The sequence below is a fragment of the Thamnophis sirtalis genome, unplaced genomic scaffold, assembly GCF_051295495.1.
Source record: "Thamnophis sirtalis isolate CommonGarterSnake01/CBP01778 unplaced genomic scaffold, rThaSir2_p1.2 scaffold_5, whole genome shotgun sequence".
Taxonomy (NCBI): domain Eukaryota; kingdom Metazoa; phylum Chordata; class Lepidosauria; order Squamata; family Natricidae; genus Thamnophis; species Thamnophis sirtalis.
This window is the reverse complement of record NW_028261385.1, coordinates 107,366,537-107,384,464: the sequence shown is the minus strand read 5'-3', so window position 1 is coordinate 107,384,464 and position 17,928 is coordinate 107,366,537. Positions and strand designations below refer to the sequence as shown.

The 17,928-nt window shown below is 39.0% G+C and overlaps 1 protein-coding gene across 4 annotated transcripts in view; it reads left to right on the top strand.

The window, feature by feature from the left end:
- The window catches only part of HAO2 (hydroxyacid oxidase 2), a 113,921-nt gene that overhangs the window by 53,332 nt on the left and 42,661 nt on the right, over nucleotides 1-17,928 (top strand). Inside the window, exon 1 of one of the 4 annotated variants that reach the window (XM_014058511.2) lies at nucleotides 5,868-5,952. The exons of 2 other annotated variants lie outside the window; for them this stretch is intronic. The gene's annotated coding sequence lies outside the window, so the exon portion shown is untranslated. Of the gene's footprint in view, nucleotides 1-5,867; nucleotides 5,953-11,374; nucleotides 11,454-17,928 lie in introns of those variants that run through there. One more of the 4 variants, XM_014058513.2, reaches the window with a different exon arrangement.

Here is a 17,928-nt window from a genome sequence, read left to right as displayed (position 1 = left end):
CTGAAAATTTAGAGAAAAAAGTTCAAGGGATAGACAAGTGATTGAGGCTACTGAATTATTCTCTAGTTCAGATTAAACTAAGAACGCTTCCAATATATTAGTGTTTTTCTTACTTCCTGATATATATAATTGATTATCAACTTAAATATTAAACAAATTAATTGTTGGCTCCAAGTTAGTGCTGGAAATAATTGCTTAGGATTTTAATTGTTAACTATGTGAATTATTGACAGGTAATCTATTTATGATTGTGATTAGTTTGAACTTCAGATTGAGCAACATTGAAGGCTTGGAGATCATGAAACTATGAAAAGAGGTTGACATGTTTGAAATGAGAAAGTTGGACTCTTAGTTGAGAAGGAAGGTATACAATTGACATTTTAGCTTGCTGTGTCTGCAGTGTCACAGTTCTATTGTGGATTGAGTGGCATCACAAGAGTATTGTGCCATATTGAACAAACCTAGGTCAGCTAGAAAAGCTGAAAAATGAAAGATTTGGGGACTGAAGCAGTATTCATAAATACCGATACATTGGAAGGTAGCATTGGGCTCAGTTTATTATTTAAAGGAGGTCTCATAATCAGAATCCAATATTGATTTTCAACCTTTGTCCCATATCTGGAAACCCATTTTTTCCCATTAGGATAAAAAGAAAATGTGCCAATCATCATCATCATCATCATCATCATCATCATCATCATCATCATCATCATCACCATCGGTTCCTTTTGTGCAAAACGCATAGGGCATCAACTTCCTCCAATGAATCCTATCTGCAGAAGCATCTTTGACATCTTCCCATTTGTCCATAAGTCATCTTTAAATGTCTGATGCCAAGTTTTGCGTGGTCTTTGCTGTCCTTCTGGCAGCTCTCATCTTACAGCGTTTTTAGGTATCAATGTTCTGACAAACAAAAAATCATGGCCAGCTAGATGCATTTCATAATTCCTGCAACTTCCTGAATTCAATGAGCCAGAAAATTTCCTCATTAGTAACATGGTCATTCCAAGTGACACCCAGAATTTTTCATAGGCAACACTGAGGGAATACACAGAGCTTTTGTGTTGTCCATGCTGTTAATGCCCATGTTTCAGTGGCATAGATCACTGTTGACATAATGATTGTCTTATAAAGCTGTAACTTGGTCTTCTTATCTATTGTTGGAGCTGACCAAATAGGTCATAAACCCTGGAATATTGCTGAGACTTTCTCAATTTTTGTATTTGATATCTGCATCTATGCTGCCATAAGATGCTACCGAGATATGTAAACTGCTGCACATGTTCTATTGGCTGATAGACAGTTGTGATTAACGTGTTGGTAGGATGGCTCCCAATTAACCTGACTGGTCTTATCTGCACTAATACATAATCGTACATTCTAGTCTTATTGTCTAAGTTGGTAGTCATGTCCTGCAAGGAAGCACTAGTTACTGTCTGTGAGACTTATGTGATTTTTCCAGGGAATTCCAGAATGTTGGCCCATAAACCGCATAAGAAAGTCAATGGCGAGGAGAAACAGAAAGGGTGATCATACGTAGCCCTGTCTAACGCCAATATCGATGTTGAAGAAAACCAGGGACTCTACTATTAATCTTTACAAAACAACTGCTGCCATGATAGAGATTTTTGAAGACTCCTATGACCATTCCTATAATCACCCTTAAATTTTGCTGTGAACAGAGGAGTAGGTTTCCTGCAGTGTGTTTTACCCTGCCTCTTTGCAGGCTCCAACTCCATCACACACAATCTATAAAAACTTTGCTGACCAGGGTTCCTGAAACATGGCCCTCATTGGCTTCCTCTTAACTTCCTTTCACAAGGTGAAATAAGGCCATTTTCTTCTTCCAGTGAGCCTGCTTCTGAGAGGCTATTGTCTTACCTTACGATGTATGAAAAGGGCGGCATTTCTTTGGACACTCTGACTATGTGAAATGACGTCTAACATACTTTTGGTGCAAGTAGCTTATTATTGAATCTCTCTCCCTCCCTCCCTCCCTCCCTCCCTCCCTCCCTCCCTCCCTCCCTCCCTCCCTCCCTCTCTCTCTCTCTCTCTCTCTCTCTCTCTCTCTCTCTCTCTCTCTCTCTCTCATTTTAGTGATTATACAGCTGTGGACAGGAGGTTGTATATGTCTTTTTGAAAGAGGGAGCAGTTCCAGCCTCTTTAAAGGGGACAAGGTGTTCTGACCACCTATACAAGTTGACAAGTAGCCACATTTCAGACCAAGGCCATACTTCAAGCCTGAAAGACTACAGAGTATTAGAATGCTCCCAGCATTCTGCCAAGCTGAATATTCCATCTGCACCTTTTTACTATCTGTTATTCAGACCAATGGAGAGGTAGGATAAGGAAACTAGATCCTGGAGCTTCATCTCCTCTGTCGTCTGAACTATCACTTGAATGACTGAGTTGCATTTCCATAATTTGCAAAGCTTATTTACAGCAAGAAGCAATTTTTGGTAACTTTCATGTATCATCCGCAGGATTTATGATCTTTCTGGGAATGACTGGTGTACCTCGACAGAAGTAGATCCAGCTGGAGAGAACTACTCTTTTTTCACATTTCTATTTCCTTTTTTTTTTTTACTTTATACTTTGTTACACCCCATGAACACCCACAATTTTCCTGCTGCTGCTTCTTTTCTAGGTTTCTTATAGTTAGGAAGAGTGCAGAGGATACACAAGAAAAGATGTAGGAAGGTCTCAGGCAACAAGATATTTTCAGGAAAGACCTGCTTGCATTTTATGGAACTTGGCAGAAAGAAGGAAGAAGGGGTTGCATTTGACACAGCAGTAGAAGCACACTTTTCTGTCTTTATAGGACAGGAGGAGGCAGCATAGCATGTGGAATGGACCAGGAGTGGCTGTGGGGTCTAAACAAGGAATTTGGAATTGAATCATGGCAACATCTTTTCTTTATGGTTTGAAACACAGTGAAACATTTCAAACCAAAAAGAAAAGAAGTCCAATTGCCATGACTCAACTTAGAGTATCTGGATGACTGGGAATCTTCATTGACTTAACTAAGAATGTCCTCTTCTCCAGACAAGTTGCATCTTCCTTTTGCTTCCCAGGAAAAAAAAATCCTATTTCTGTTGGCGTTTTATTTATGTATTTATTTAAAAGATTTTCATAGCTGTTCATCCTATAACTCTGGGTGGCTCCCCACTCAAACATTTTAACAACAATTTCTGAGAAGTATTGGTGATTACATCCCTGTTTCTTTCCCAACTTTTCCCTCAGTCTCTTTTCTTTGACCAGGGCACCATGGTCTTCCTTTATGTTGTAGATTTCTTGATCTGTGCCATGTAAGACATCAGGTGAAGATTGACGTGCTCTTCTGTATCAACAAAAAAATTAAATCTGGGACTCTGTGTTGGAAATAACAGAAGACTTGATGATATAACAATTTTATAAAAGAAGGACATTTTCATAAGGAAGATTTAATAATATAAAGTGATTCAGCCTAAATACAATTTTATTACCCCAATAAGAATGGTGCCTAAATTCTTTGCTTTCCACCAAGAAAGAGGCTGGCACCTTCTCCTCTGTCATGCTCTTCTTTCTTTTACATCTGAAGTAATGAACACAGTGAACTTGAATTTTTCCAGGATTCTCTCCCTGTTCAGTTTAACCAGCCTAATTCATGCATGAAATAAAGGCCGGGGTGGGATGAAGATGGAAAACATCCAGAGGAGTGTGTAGTTGTGCATATATATATATGTGATGAGCTATTCCACATCATTAATGAAAAATTCATCTGGCAATAGCCTCTACAAATTATTAAGTTACCCCCAATCTTCCAACAATTCGTCTTGGAGGGCTTAATTATATAATTTGATTGCACACTATGTTTTGGCAAGTCTTTAGACTCTCAAACCTCAGCTTGTGATCAGAGAAATTTTCCTTTGCTTGCCCTGATATTCACATGCTGGACGTCAGTGCAAATAACAGTATGAATTTTGTGGCTCTGTCATGAACGCTGTGGTTTGGAAAACCAGCATTTACTCATGTAAATAGCCATTAGAAAAGAATCATTGAGCAACATGAAAATTCATCACAAATGCCCTGAATAATGCATTTTTGAACATACTGTATGCATCTGGTCTATATTCAGTAGAATTTAATGCCATTGGCACAAGTAAAGAACTCCTTTGCTTCATGCATTATGTTTTGTTATCTGTTATAAATTGCATTTATATACTCTCTTTGATTAAAATTTAAGGGGATATATAGGGGTGTGTTTGTGTGTTCTGTCATTTTTTAAAGAAAAAATAAGATATGTGAGTTTACAGTCTTAGGGTGAGTCCATTGGTTTGCAAGAACTGCATAATCTTTTGCACTCTATCCATATGTCCCAGCTGCTTGTCTTCCCAGTGGGGTAGTTATATTTTTTCCTTAGAAAGCAGAATCCAATATTACCTTGGAGAAGGGAATATCCAACTGGAAAGCAAAGAAAAACAACCGTGTTAAGCAACCCTTCTCCCTTTCTAACTTCCTCATTTAAGTTTGCCACTTTCCATGGCAGTTTTTATTTTGTTTCTTAAATATCACTGGGCAAGCTTTTACACAAGAAATTGCATATTTCAGTCCTTGCTTACTCTGTGGAGAATAATTGAATTTGTCACATACTGTATAGCCAATTAATGGTGTGGTGTTATATGTATTGCGGCCAAAAGAATTGTATTTAGTTAAAAGGAAAGCAATTGTAAATTCAAGAGGCCCTCATTCTAAGAACAATAGGGAAGAAAAACCCATCTGCTTCATTTACTAGATTGTCAATGAACATAAAATGATCCTACTATTTCAAAAATGAATTATTGGGGGGGAAATGTTAGTCTTCTATTCAATAAATTCAAGAATTATCTGCAGATTACTTAACAAATCTGGCAGAATGAAGACAAAAAAGATATAAAGCATCACAGTAAGAAAAAGTCAGTTTGGAATAGTAATAATAATAAGCATGAATAGCCTCAAGAACTCTGAAGAGAATACACTCACACCCACCCACACAACTGTGTGCTTGTATATTCAATTCTGTATATGAATTGCAATTTGAATTAAAGTTTCATTTAAACTTCTTATCTATGGCTGTGGGCTCACCACAAGCATGTTAAGGCAGTATTTATTCTCTCTATAAAACATTTGCTGGTCCACAGGAAGAGTTTGTTGCATTAAGTAATTTATAGAGTGCTAAGAAGTTCCTTAAGCTATTATTAAAAACATACAAAATCTTTTCTGGTTAGACTTCTAGTAACTTAGACTTCTAACTAAGCAGAACTGATCGAGCTGCCTTTTGATGTTTAATGAGTTCTGAGGCAGATGTGAGATGTGATAGACAGGGGAGCAGCGGTGATTTAGTGTTCATGAAAAGAAACGGTCTGACTCCCCCTTTGGAAAAAAGAAAATGTAGCTAAAAAGGACCCCCACCCCCTTTTTTCCCCTTCTTCTTCTTCTTTTTTGGTCCATGTGGTTTTGATTTCCTCATCTAGTGCCTCTCAGTGCTGGCTCGTTTCCATTCAAGCACACACAGAACACTGAAAACTAATTAGCCTTGGATGCCGCCACAGGAAGTTAGCCTGCCAAGATCTTTTTCTCCCACAATTCCTCAAACTTTCTCAGCTTCCCTCAGGCCAAGGAGCTTGTGCTGGGCCTCTCTGTGAAGGTTGCCAGGTCTAATTTTACAATTTCCCTTCACCTTATCTAGTATGCCCCAGGCCCAACCAAGGAGAAGGATCAGAGTCAGGTTGTGTTGGGAGCTTTTCATCCTCACACCCATTCCCCTCCCTCGTTCTTTTCTTTTCAGACCCAGTTTGAGGAATCCTGCTCATCTCCAGTTACAGTGTTGACTTGTTAATCTGACCTCTGCTAATACTTTTGAAAAGAACCAAAGGGGACTTCACCATCGTGTAAAACTTGAAAGTATTTCTGCCTCAGAGACCTCTTTCGAAGGTTAGCAAATTTTCCCAAGAGTCACAGTATCGCAAGTGTCAAGCACTTGCAGGCATCGTATTTCCAAATAAGGTCTATTGGATGGTTACGCTCACCAGTGGGGCCCAGTTTTAATTTCCCAAAGAAATAGTAAGGTGGATTGTAGCCAGTGACTTGCAGTCAGGTGAGGTAGGGGAGGCACAGCCTCACCACTCCCATCATGAAAAAAAAAATGTAAAAGGAAAAAGGCGAGAGCTGAGGTCAGGCTGAGCTAGTTGCTGCCTCACCGTGGATGACTCTGCTTAACTATTTAAAAAAACCTCTAAAAAAGCGTCCTCTAGCATGAGGCAGGGGAACTGTGTGCTTCATCTAGTCTGACTTTAGGCGTTTTATGATTACTCGAGCAGAGTTAAACAAGGGTTAAAAGCCTAAAAATTCCTGACGTAGGGGAGGCACGCAGTTATCCTGCCTCATAGTAGAGGGTGCTCGTTTGGGCGGGGCTTCTTCAGAGGACCCGAGGCAAGAGCAGAGTTGAAATCCTCTCTGAAACAGCTGGAAAAGGTACATGTGGGTCGGAGGGAGGGGGAGGAATTTAAACTTCATCCTCCTGTTGCGGGGTTTTGGGCAAAGGCTGGAGGGAAGGACCCTGGCTCGCTTGTGCTCTTTCTCCCCAAGTGTAGTTTGATTGCAGGCAGAGCCACGTTGCCTTTTCAAACCTGTAATCAGTGAAGCTGGGCTGGATCCTTCCGGGGCTGGGGGAAAGTATGTGTGCTCCAGTATGGCTCTTTGACTGGCTTCCTGCCTCTTTCTGTGGTCTCCTCGCTGGTGCTCTCCATCCAATCCGACTGTGTGTGTGTGTGTGTGTGTGTGTGTGTGTTTTTGAGAGAGAGAGAATGAGCGAGTGAGAGGGAAGGGGGTAGGAGAGATAGTCCAATCCAACTTCTGTGTGTGTGTGTGTGTGTGTGTGTGTGTGTGTTTGTTTGTTTGTTTGTTTGTTTGAGAGAGGGGGAGGAAGGGAGAGAGGGAGGAAGGAGGGGAAGGGAAAAGAAAAAAAAAGAAGGAAACTTGTTTCACAAAGGAGAAAAACAAATGCTGTCACGTTAAATCGGAACTGAGCATGCCTGGCTGTGGAATTCTGGGAGTTGAAGTCCACAAGTCTAAAAGAATTTGAAACCCACCACTGTGTCAGTGCCTCACCAGTCATAAACCTCACCGCACGTCACTGATTATAGCTAAGAGTACAGTTCCACTAATAGAGAGTGCAATCAACCAATAACCAACAGAAAGCAAACAATGGCAAGCTTCACAGTATTGATTACAGGTGGTAGTGCCATCTAGGCCAAAAACAGCCAATATTTGTGAGCTTAGGACCGAATGTATTCTATACACATTACTAGAGGATGGGAAAATTCCACATGAAAACACAGATGCACAAATGATTGAGGACTGAACTAGTAGAGTACCGGTATGTCATGTTTAATGTGCTAGACTAGGATTAAGGAGCCATTGGTCCAGTCACTCTTTTTTGGCCCAAAGTGTTGCTATAAGGATAAAACTGGAGTTGAGTCAGAGGCACACTTAAGGAAATTAGGATATGCAATTTATTTGTTAGATTTATATTTCATCTTCTTTCTCATAGCTCCAAACATCTAGCACAGTACTGTAAGATAGAATTGGAAACTTGCCTAAAGTCACTCAAGGACCCTCTATCTCTTTAAAAAAAAGGATGGGATGATTTTAACAGACAGCATACTAGTTGGAAGGAATGTGACCCCCCTAGATGAATGTGACCCCCCAGAAATATCCAGTTTGGCAGTGGACATTCTCCTTTTCAGAAGGGACCTGGTTGCTCAGTGGCTAAGACTCTGAGCTTGTGGATCAGAAAGTTCGGCGGTTCGAATCCCTAGTACTGCATAGCAGAGTGAGCTCCCATTACTTGTCTCAGTTTCTGCCAACCTAGCAGTTTGAAAGCATGTAAAAATGCAAGTAGAAAAATAGGGACCACTTTGGTGGGAAGGTAACAGCATTCCATGCGCTTTTGGCGTTTAGTCATGCCGGCCACATAACCACGGAGATGTTTTTAGAAAGTGCTGACTCTTCGGCTTTGAAACGAAGATGAGCGCCGCCCCTAGAGTCAGGAACGACTAGCACATATGTGCAAGGGGAACCTTTCCCTTTCCCTTATTCTCCTTTTAATAATATAGGTAGGATAACCCTTATATGGGGGTATGATAGCTCAGCAGTTAATAACATTGAGTTTGCTAGCTGAAAAGTTGACAGCCTAGGTTTAAGTCCTGAGCACTGCACAATGGGGGATTCCTTTTACTTGCCCACCTAGCAGTTTGAAAGCATGCAAATGTAAGTAGTGCCACTTAGGTGGAAAGGTAACAGTCTTTCAACTACCTTTGGCATACACCCATACTGGCCACCTGACCATCGAAATTGTCTTCAGACAATGTTGAATCTCTCAGCCAAGAAACAGAGATGAGCACCATACCCTAGATTCGGACATGACTCACAGAGAAACATTTACCTTTTAATGCCATCTATATGAAATATTTCTTTCCATTACATTAGACTAAAAATTTGTGGAGTATAAGACGCACCATTCTTCCTCAAAAAAGAGGCTGAAAATCTGAGTGCGTCTTATACATTGAATACAGCATTTGTTGCCTCCCGAAGCCCCGCCCCTTCACCAAAATGGCCATGCATACCCTTATGGAGGCTTTCAGAAAGCTCCTGGGGGCTGGGGAGGGCAGAAAAGAGCAAAAAATGGGCCTTTTGTTCCCCCCCAGCAGCACTCTATAAGCCTCCATAAGGCAATGCATCCAATTTTTTTGACAAAAATGGGCCCATTTTTGCAAAAGATGAGCCATTTTTGCTCATTTTTGCCTCCCCCAGGAGCACTCTGCAAGCTCCCCCCCCCAGCTATTCATGTCTTTTAAAAAAATAGGCCTGTTTTCATGAAAAACAGGTTATTTCTGGGAGGTTTGCAGAGTGCAAAAACTTTTTCCCCCTTTTGGAAAGCTCTTTAACTGATGGATGAGAAATACATTGATCAAGTGCTTATGCCAGCAGAAACAAAGTCTTAGGTACTACAGATTGTCAGCAATTTCCTTCTCCAGCACATGGATAAATATACCTGGAAACATCTACCTACCTACCTACCTTCTCTCTCTCTCTCCCTCTCTCTCTCTCCCTCCCTCCCCCTCTCTCTTTCTCTCTCTCTCTCTCCCTACCTACCTACCAGGGGTGGGTTTCTCGCCCCGTTCCAACCGCAGCGCACACATGCGTACTAGCGTCTGCGCGATGCTCCAGCTGCTCCTGGAGGATCGCGCAGGCGCTGTATGCGTTCTGCGCATGCGTGGAAGCGCAGAATTGTAAAAACCAGGTAAGGAGCGGGCACGGGTGTGCGGGCGCGCGCGGGCGCGGGGGGGGGGGCTTCGCCGTTCCCGGAAGTTACTTACTTCCGGGTTCGGCGACCAACTGGATCGCAGGGACCGGTGCGAACCGGTCGAAACCCACCCCTGCTACCTACCTACCTACCTATTATATTTCTCTCTGTCTCTCCCTCTATCCCTCTATCTACCTACCTACTTTTTAAAAAATTTGCCTCTTCAAAACCTATTGGTGTGTCTTATACTCTGGTGCATCGTATACTCTGAAAAATATGGTAATATGGACACTGGCCACCAGAAAATTTTTGGTGATCTGTACTATTAAGTACTAGGTATTTTGATACTTTCATCTTGAATTTAATATAGAATAATTTTATTTGGATAGCACTCAGATATTTGCTTTGTACACAAACAAACAGATTACACAATGAAAGATGGATTATGGACATTGATGGCCAGCATCATATGTAAATATAATATTTTGAATATGACTACATCTGGAAAGCATATTTAGTATTCTTCCAGATGCTGCCACGGTGGTTTTGGTAGAGCCAAACTGAGAAGGAAAATAGGAGCTAATTTCTCATAGGGCAGCCATTTTATACTTTTTTTAACCTTGCATGAATCTTCCATTTCAACAAATGGTAATACTAACTCCATTTTAAAATACTTATATATTATGATACATTTTAAATTTCTTTTTTCTTTATTAGAGATGCCTATGTTATACACATTGCAATTTAAGAATCATTTCTTCTATCAGAGCAGTGCTGAAAATTGTAACTCTATAGAGGTACTGAGGTGAAATTTCAAATGTCAGCACCACAATATAATTCCCAGTAAAGTTGTTGAGGAAAGCTTGACAAATCAACTCCTACATTGAACTCCAAAACATTATGATGTATAATGTCAGAACTCAGTTTCTGTTCCTCAGTTTGACTACAAAGCAGGCAACAAGTTAGGTGTTTCTTAACCTGCAGAAAAATAGGAACAATTCAATCTCCCCTGAAACACACCCGCACACAGTTCAGTGTTTATTCAATATTTCTAAGCAAATTCAAAGAGATGGGCACAGGAATTGAGCATACAATTTTCAGTTACCAAATCTGTAGATTATCAATGTTAAAATTATTCATCATCAATCACATCTGAAAACCCAGCCCCATGGACCTTCTCTGAATGGTAATCTTTTCCATATAGTCTTAGGAGGTTCCTTGTCAGAATGCCTGTTGTGATCAATTTGCATGGCATTTTGCAAATAAAAGTGTCTATACTCCTCTTGCCAGGTGCCAGGATTCTAAATAAGAAATGAATACTATTGTGACAAAGTTACCATATTTGAATTTTCCAAAAGAAGGAACGGGATTCAAATATGAATCATGCACGCATGAAGTATTAATATTGTGTGAGCATATAGAATAAGTAACAGACGTTTGTAACATGAGTATGTCATGTGCTATGGAATACATGTCATTAGAAATTGGGACTGAAGGGAGGCATGAAATTGGAATGTCCAATAAATCAGTGCCAATGAAAAATGTTCTGGCATCCATGTTATATTTCAATGGATAGGTCATGGTTCTTTCAGCAAAATGCTATCATCATCATCTTCACCATCATCAACACTACCACCACTACTATTACTTTAAATATGTTGGAGGGTTCAAGATAAGAAAGACAATATTGCTTATTACAGTCCTGCATCAGCTCAAAAACAGATTGAAACAAGGTGTGAAACAGCAAATATAAACCATAGTCAAAACCAATAAAACTCATGCCATTAAGTGTTCAGCTAATTATTGAAGACATGTTCAACATTCATTTATTTTATTTATTTATTATTCAAATGTATGTAGGCACTCATTTTACAAGAAGGGAGATCATATTTAATATGATATAGTTACTTTAGGGAAAGATTTTGACCTGTAACGTTTTTTGTTGTTTAGCTGCCAAAGCATATAATGTGCTGTTTTGATTGCAAAAATGTTGAACCTGTACTTTGGAAGCATACCCTTTTCCCATGAATACTACAATAGCTTGAAGTCCCATAGTCGAAAAAAATGTCCTACTGTCATGAATCGCAACTGGAAGACTATTTAGAAGTGTAATTCTAATCTACAACTGGTAAATATTCATATGAATTCTTGTTTTTTTCTGATGATGTCAGTGATGATGATGTTATTGTTGATGTTGATGATGATTTATAATAATGATGCAGGAATGGGTTGAAACAGAGTTTGGCAATGTTGGAGTTCTAATCCCCCGACCCCAAATCCAGAAATAAACAATAAGGGTTAGCAGTAATACTTATTATCTTAAATTCAGCATATTTCTACATATACTTACTATATATTACACAAATAGTTTAAATGAGGAAATACATAATAAAATTGTAACTAATAGAGGGCTTGGCTGATCCTTGCATTACTCTATTGGATGGTATCCAGCTGGTTTGTCTCTCTGCCAATAGAAGAAATTCATCAGTGAAATGATGATTCTTGGTGATTCCCTTTCCACTTCACCTTCCCCTCTTAAAATGTGCTTCAAAGACACCCCCAAAATTGCTGAAGCAGATTCTGAGAGCAAACAGCAATTAGAGGGAAATAGAAGAATTGCTGCAAATCTATTCCTTCACTTTTGAAAAGGAATGGTTTTTATAGTGCCACATAGTTTTATTTTCTCTAAAAATATACAGGTTGATGGGAGAAAATGCATATCGGAACAAGTTCTTAACATTAACAAATGAACTCTGGTTAGTTCTTATCAGTTTGCATATATACCAAGGTCTTTTTATGGTTCCAATAACTTATTCTGCATGTGCAGTGCACATGTGTTTCCAGTGAGTGAACATTAGTATCTACTTCTATCCCAAATTGTAGCCACCAGAAAGGAACCCCACTACAACCCCCCACTGCAATGCAGATTGCATAGCTCCCAGCAGCGAGTCCTGTGTGCAGCATGTCCACAGAGATCCGAGATATCTTGGCCAACACCCCTTTAAGTGGTTACAAGGGTCAGAAAGACAAGCAGCTCTTGAGAAGTGTGAATTCTCCATTCTCAGAAAACCAACACAACCTTTGATATTTTCAAATATCTAAAAACTGACCAGGTAGAGAGTTTGTGCTCTTAGGCCACCCAGTTGATACAATTTTATTACTGGAAATACATAAGCTGCTTGATTCAGCTACTTCTTTCACTATTATAGAAAAACTTACCCAAGAACACTGCAAAACTTTGGAGAGATTCTAACAATAAATTTCTTAAAGCTAGCATGTTGTAAAGAATCACTGGTTTCCTGTTGTTAAGAGCACAGAATACTGGAGACTGGCCAATAGTGTCTATATATCTATGATTACAGAGAAGTAATCGCTGAAGTTGAGGCTGTCCCTACATTTGGCCATTGACAAAGTATTGTTTTATAATTGAGAAGAGGTCTGCACAGGAGTATACAGGAGTCTACAGTAAGCCTTCAAATGCAAATATCAATCCCACTTTTAATGGGTTGAGTTGTAAATACACCTGTTATCAGTATTCATGAGAATGTTGTAGTTAATGAAGATACATAGTTTGTGAATCATCCAGATAATAATCATTATAACTCTAGAAGGATCTATTTCACAAAGGAATACTTGTGGTATATATAAATGTAGTATATAAAAATTTATATTTATAAAAACATTTATATTTATATACAAATAAATAAAACAGATGGTTTAACAATTATGGATGTTGTAGCATACTGGAACTTTAATCTAAACAGGAAAGTAAATAGGAGCCATTAGTGACCTAGATATTAGCATATAGGAAGAACACCAAATAACAATACTTCAATAACTATATTTATCCAGTCCATTTTTTCTTATAGCCTCTGTGCATTTTTTTAAAATCAAACTGCTATAGCTTTATAAATTATTATGATTCATCATAGTCAGCCTGATGTTTAGATTAGATTTGCTATTTTTATTCACCTATAGAGTTCTTCCCAAGGACTTGGGATACGGAGATGTTATCATTATTCTAATTATTTATTTTAAGACAAAGACAATTCACTTTTAATTATTTACATTATACTATTTAATGATATGCTCGTTCTGTTCTCAGCATTTTTTTACAAAATTTAAAGAATTCTCACTTTCAGCATTTATATATCCATGTTTACAGTACAGTACAATTCATGCCATTGTAAATGGATCTATATATTTAGGAAATCTTTTAACATATTAGTATTTAAACAGAGAAGCAACTAATATGCAAGGAGATTTATAACCTCCAGAATAAAATGCCAAAAACATATTAAAAGATACTTGGTAATTACAATAATATAAGTTGAGCTTTATTGGTAAGCAATATTTGGTGAGCTGTATTAAACCTTTTCTTCAGAGAAACAATTTCTGCAGTGAAGCATTCATACAATCATGAAGGGTAATGTGAAATTTGAGGAAGAAAATCTATTGCACCAATCAGGTCACATGCAAGTTGAATATTTTTAGCCCCACTAGATAGACCAGATCATGAAATCAATTCTACAGGAAAGCCTAATTTTACTGAACTTTAAAACAACAGAATTTTGCAATCATGTGCCTGAATTATCTCAAAGCTCTTTAAAAAATGCCCCATTACATTTTGCCTAGGAGCAAAATATAATTTATATAATAATATAAAGTATAATATTATGTTATGATATAATCCTGATATTACATCATGCCTCTTTTGGTTTAGTCCTTACTTATCATGTACAGCTTTGGGGAATGCAATTATTACTTACAAATCAGTTGCCCAAATGAATAGGACTATGCAAAACTTTCAAGGCAAAATCTATTCAGTGTAGATTCTGTGCCCCTGACACAACTTGTGGATTGAAATGAGAATTTGCTTTGAAGTACCAGTTAGAATCAAGAGATTGAAGCACTTTATAGCCTTTTGAATCCCGTTGCAGATTGAATATAATTCCTTATGTGAATGCGTTGTATAAAAATAGCCGAATCTCCTCCCATTACTTTTAATTGTTTAAAGTAAAGTGGTCTTAATTTACTATAATTTTATTGTAGTTTAATATCTTTTTTATTTTAGCTATGTACATCCCTTAAAAATTAACATTAGTGTGCTGAAATATTAAATTATTGTGTATTGTGTTATATTATTTACAGTATATTAAATATAAATGGTTTCTACATATTGCCTTCTTCCAGTCAAAGTTCTGCCTTTTTGTTTATGTGGACATTGTGTATATGCATTATGCACATCAAGAGTCATTGCCCACTTATAACTCCAGAGATTAGGTGAAAGCTGACAATGACTGTGAGGCATTGAGAAATTCAACTGCTTACTGATTTGTTAGGAAGAGGGGGGCAATCTATACATTGGACAATCTATACATTTCAACTCTTATTTTTCCTTTTTTATAGAAGGTCTGTGAACTTACAGCTCTTCCTCATTTTTCTTATATTGCCAAAATTTCTGAATTCTTTAACTCACCCACCCACCCCTAATGGTCCAGTTTCTTCATGATGAGCTCAGTCGCTGGTAAATGCATTATGTAGTTTTCTTAGCCATATTTCTTTAGATAAGTATTTTGTCATTTCTAGATAAAATATCCAGTCACATATAAATGGCAAATTGAAATATTGTTTGACACATTCAGCGGCAGGAACTCTTTTCATCCTGTTATTACTGAGATATTCCATCATGAGACTTTTGAAAATGCTCCTTTCACAATATTTTCTCTCCTGAAACCAGAAACTTTCTAGACTTGTCAGTAATGAGAACATGGATAGGGCCAAGAATGGTACAGTTTATTCTATAACCTTCATATTTATTTTAAAATACCTGAAATTCAACTGAATACTTTTGTTTGGAAGAAAAAGAAAACACGTGGAGCTATTTCCTCCCATTTCAGATATATGTAAGATAAAAACTGTTAAGTTCTGGAATTGTTGCAGAAAATCAGGAGATTTGGACTGCGAGATCAAGAAAAAGCTTTATTTGGCTAAATAGTTCAAATAGAGATAACAATTTCTAACATCTGAACAGTGTTCTAATCCAAATATGCGTTCTTATAGTATGTGCAAAGCATCGAAAACACGGAAATATGTTAAAGCATTTCTATTGGCTAAGTTCCTTATTTCTAAGCAAAGAAGCAGATTATACTGTATTTCCCTTTCATGTCTAGGCTGCAGTTGGCATGCAGGAAGCACTAGTTACATACTGGCTTTTGTGGTTAAGCTATATGCCTGACTCGCAAGCAAAACCTCCAATTGACTTGGCCTACTTACAACAGGTGTTGTAGTTTGACATTTGAATTTCCTGAGTTCAGGTTTCCTGTTCTACTTCAAGACTCAGTAAATGTATAACAAGATAGAAGGGATAGATGCCCCCCCCCAAGAGATCTTATAGTCTGACCCCGTTGCATGTTAACTCTTATGTCCAAATCTCGCTTTATGTCCCCCCTTCAAGACTCTATTTTTAGCTACAATTGAGTCTTGCCTCTTATTGTATCTTATTATGACATTTAGCATAGCAAATGGCAAGATTAATATTTCAGCAGTACATATTAGCAATGCAAACGTATAATACAATCAGTTCAGGATAACGACACATAGCAGTAAGAAGAAAAAGACAAGTAAATATATATCAAACTTAAACCTGTTAAGGCACCTTCTCTAGTCTCCAGGGTGCATGTTCCAGTCCAATTGCTAGGTAAGGATAAATATAAATTTTCCCACATAAGAAGAAGACTCCATTTTCTCCTACATACACACCTATGTTCATGGAAAAGGCATGGGCTCAGAGGTTCTTTTTATTAGTCCAGGCCTGTAAAGTTCCTGCCAGGAACATACCAGTAAGTGGTTGTAATGGAGCTTCTTGGTTAGGATCTTCTTGCTTATCCCTGAGGACTGGACCTTCAAAAAGATAGTGGGAACTGGTGTTTCCAGAGGGGAAATGTACACAAAATCCTGTGGTGGATTGAATTGAGAGCCAAATTGGGAATCGGGGTGGCTGAAATGGCCTTGGGCATCTTCCAGTAGTCAAATTCCCCTCCCAATGGTTAAAAACGGGGGGGGGGGGAGCGAGAAGGTGACCCTCTGTTGGAAGAGTTTGTGGGCAGATGGAGACATACTGTGGGTTAATTTTACGTCCATGAGTGTCTTTCTAGGGGCAAGGTACATTTCGGATGGACATTGTTCTTCTGACAGTGACCCCACAGGAATGCAGGTTCCTGATAACATTTGATGCACAAGGAGGGTAACCCTATGATTTCCACACCCATGGCTATGGGGCCAACAATGGGTAGACAACTCATCCCCAGCCTTTTGAGTGCATTATAAAAGTCACCTTGCAAATTGGCTCCTGCCATCTTGGTTTTCCATCTACCACCCTTCTCAAGGACCATTGTAGCCCTGGTTTTTTCCCAACTGGCTCAACTGGAATAGCATTGTAGGATGAAGGAGTTGTAGAAAAGCACAATCAGCACTTCTAACCTAGCTCAGGATCAGTCTGATTAATTAGGCTTTGACCCAATTCTAGTATTTTTAACATGTAGTTCCCTTTTCTCAATTGTTGCAGGGGCCCGTTCTCCCTTTGTTCTATCCCACTTTTTAATGGGATTGTCAGGTGTTTGTCTACAGGACTTGGGGTTGGCTTAGGTCCAGGATATTGACCCCACCGATCAATAATGCATCTTTGGTGGGAGCGTACCTGTCCCAAAGAGTCTACACCCTATGCCTTGATCTTTCTCTGTTCCTTGAGGTTTTCAACATCCCCGGATCCTCCCTCAAGGGCAAGGGGGGGGTCATTCAGGCATTCTCACAACACTGGAAACTACTGTTTAGGATGCTATCACTCAACAGGCCCTATGCCAATAACAGCCAAAGCCACAAAAAACTCATAATTGTCCTTTACACAGAACCTACCCAATCACAATTCCCTTAATCTACAAAATCACCATGTCAGGATGAAGGTTAGGGTTATATGTGACTTGGGAAAGAGCTATTTCAGTCTTAAGTGTTCCACAAAACCACCTCTTGTTTGCAACATACGATGTCCACAGTCCTAGGACCAATATAGCACTGCAGAGAGCCCACTCCCAGGTTTCCTCAAACATAAGTGTCTCCAGGTGCTTCATAATGCTCTCTGTCACAATCAATGATTTTTGATTCAGCACCTGCCTTTCTGGGGAGGGAGCGATTCCAGTAGAATGAATATCCAACACAGCAAATCACAATAAGGGCAAGCACACTCACTAAAGCAACAGATAATGCAGTTATGGCTATGTATGCTCGACTTTCCATTCCCTGACAGGGTTACATCTAACAATTGGAAAGTTGTCTTCCTCCTCTAAGTCTTCAGCCATACGTAAAGACATCAGCTTCCAGGGGTGACGCCAGTAAGGCCTCTTCTGCCCCATATGTAGTTTGTCTGTTGCCAGTAGGACAGTTATAGGGGGCGCTTTCTCAAGCGTACCACTAAAGGACGGGCTTCACCCTGGTCTGCCTCCCAAGACTTGTCAACAGCTGGCTTAACTCGAGTCCAGTGGATCCAAGACTTGGATTCCAACACTCTTACTGCAAGTGGAGAACACCTGACCACAATATACAGGCCC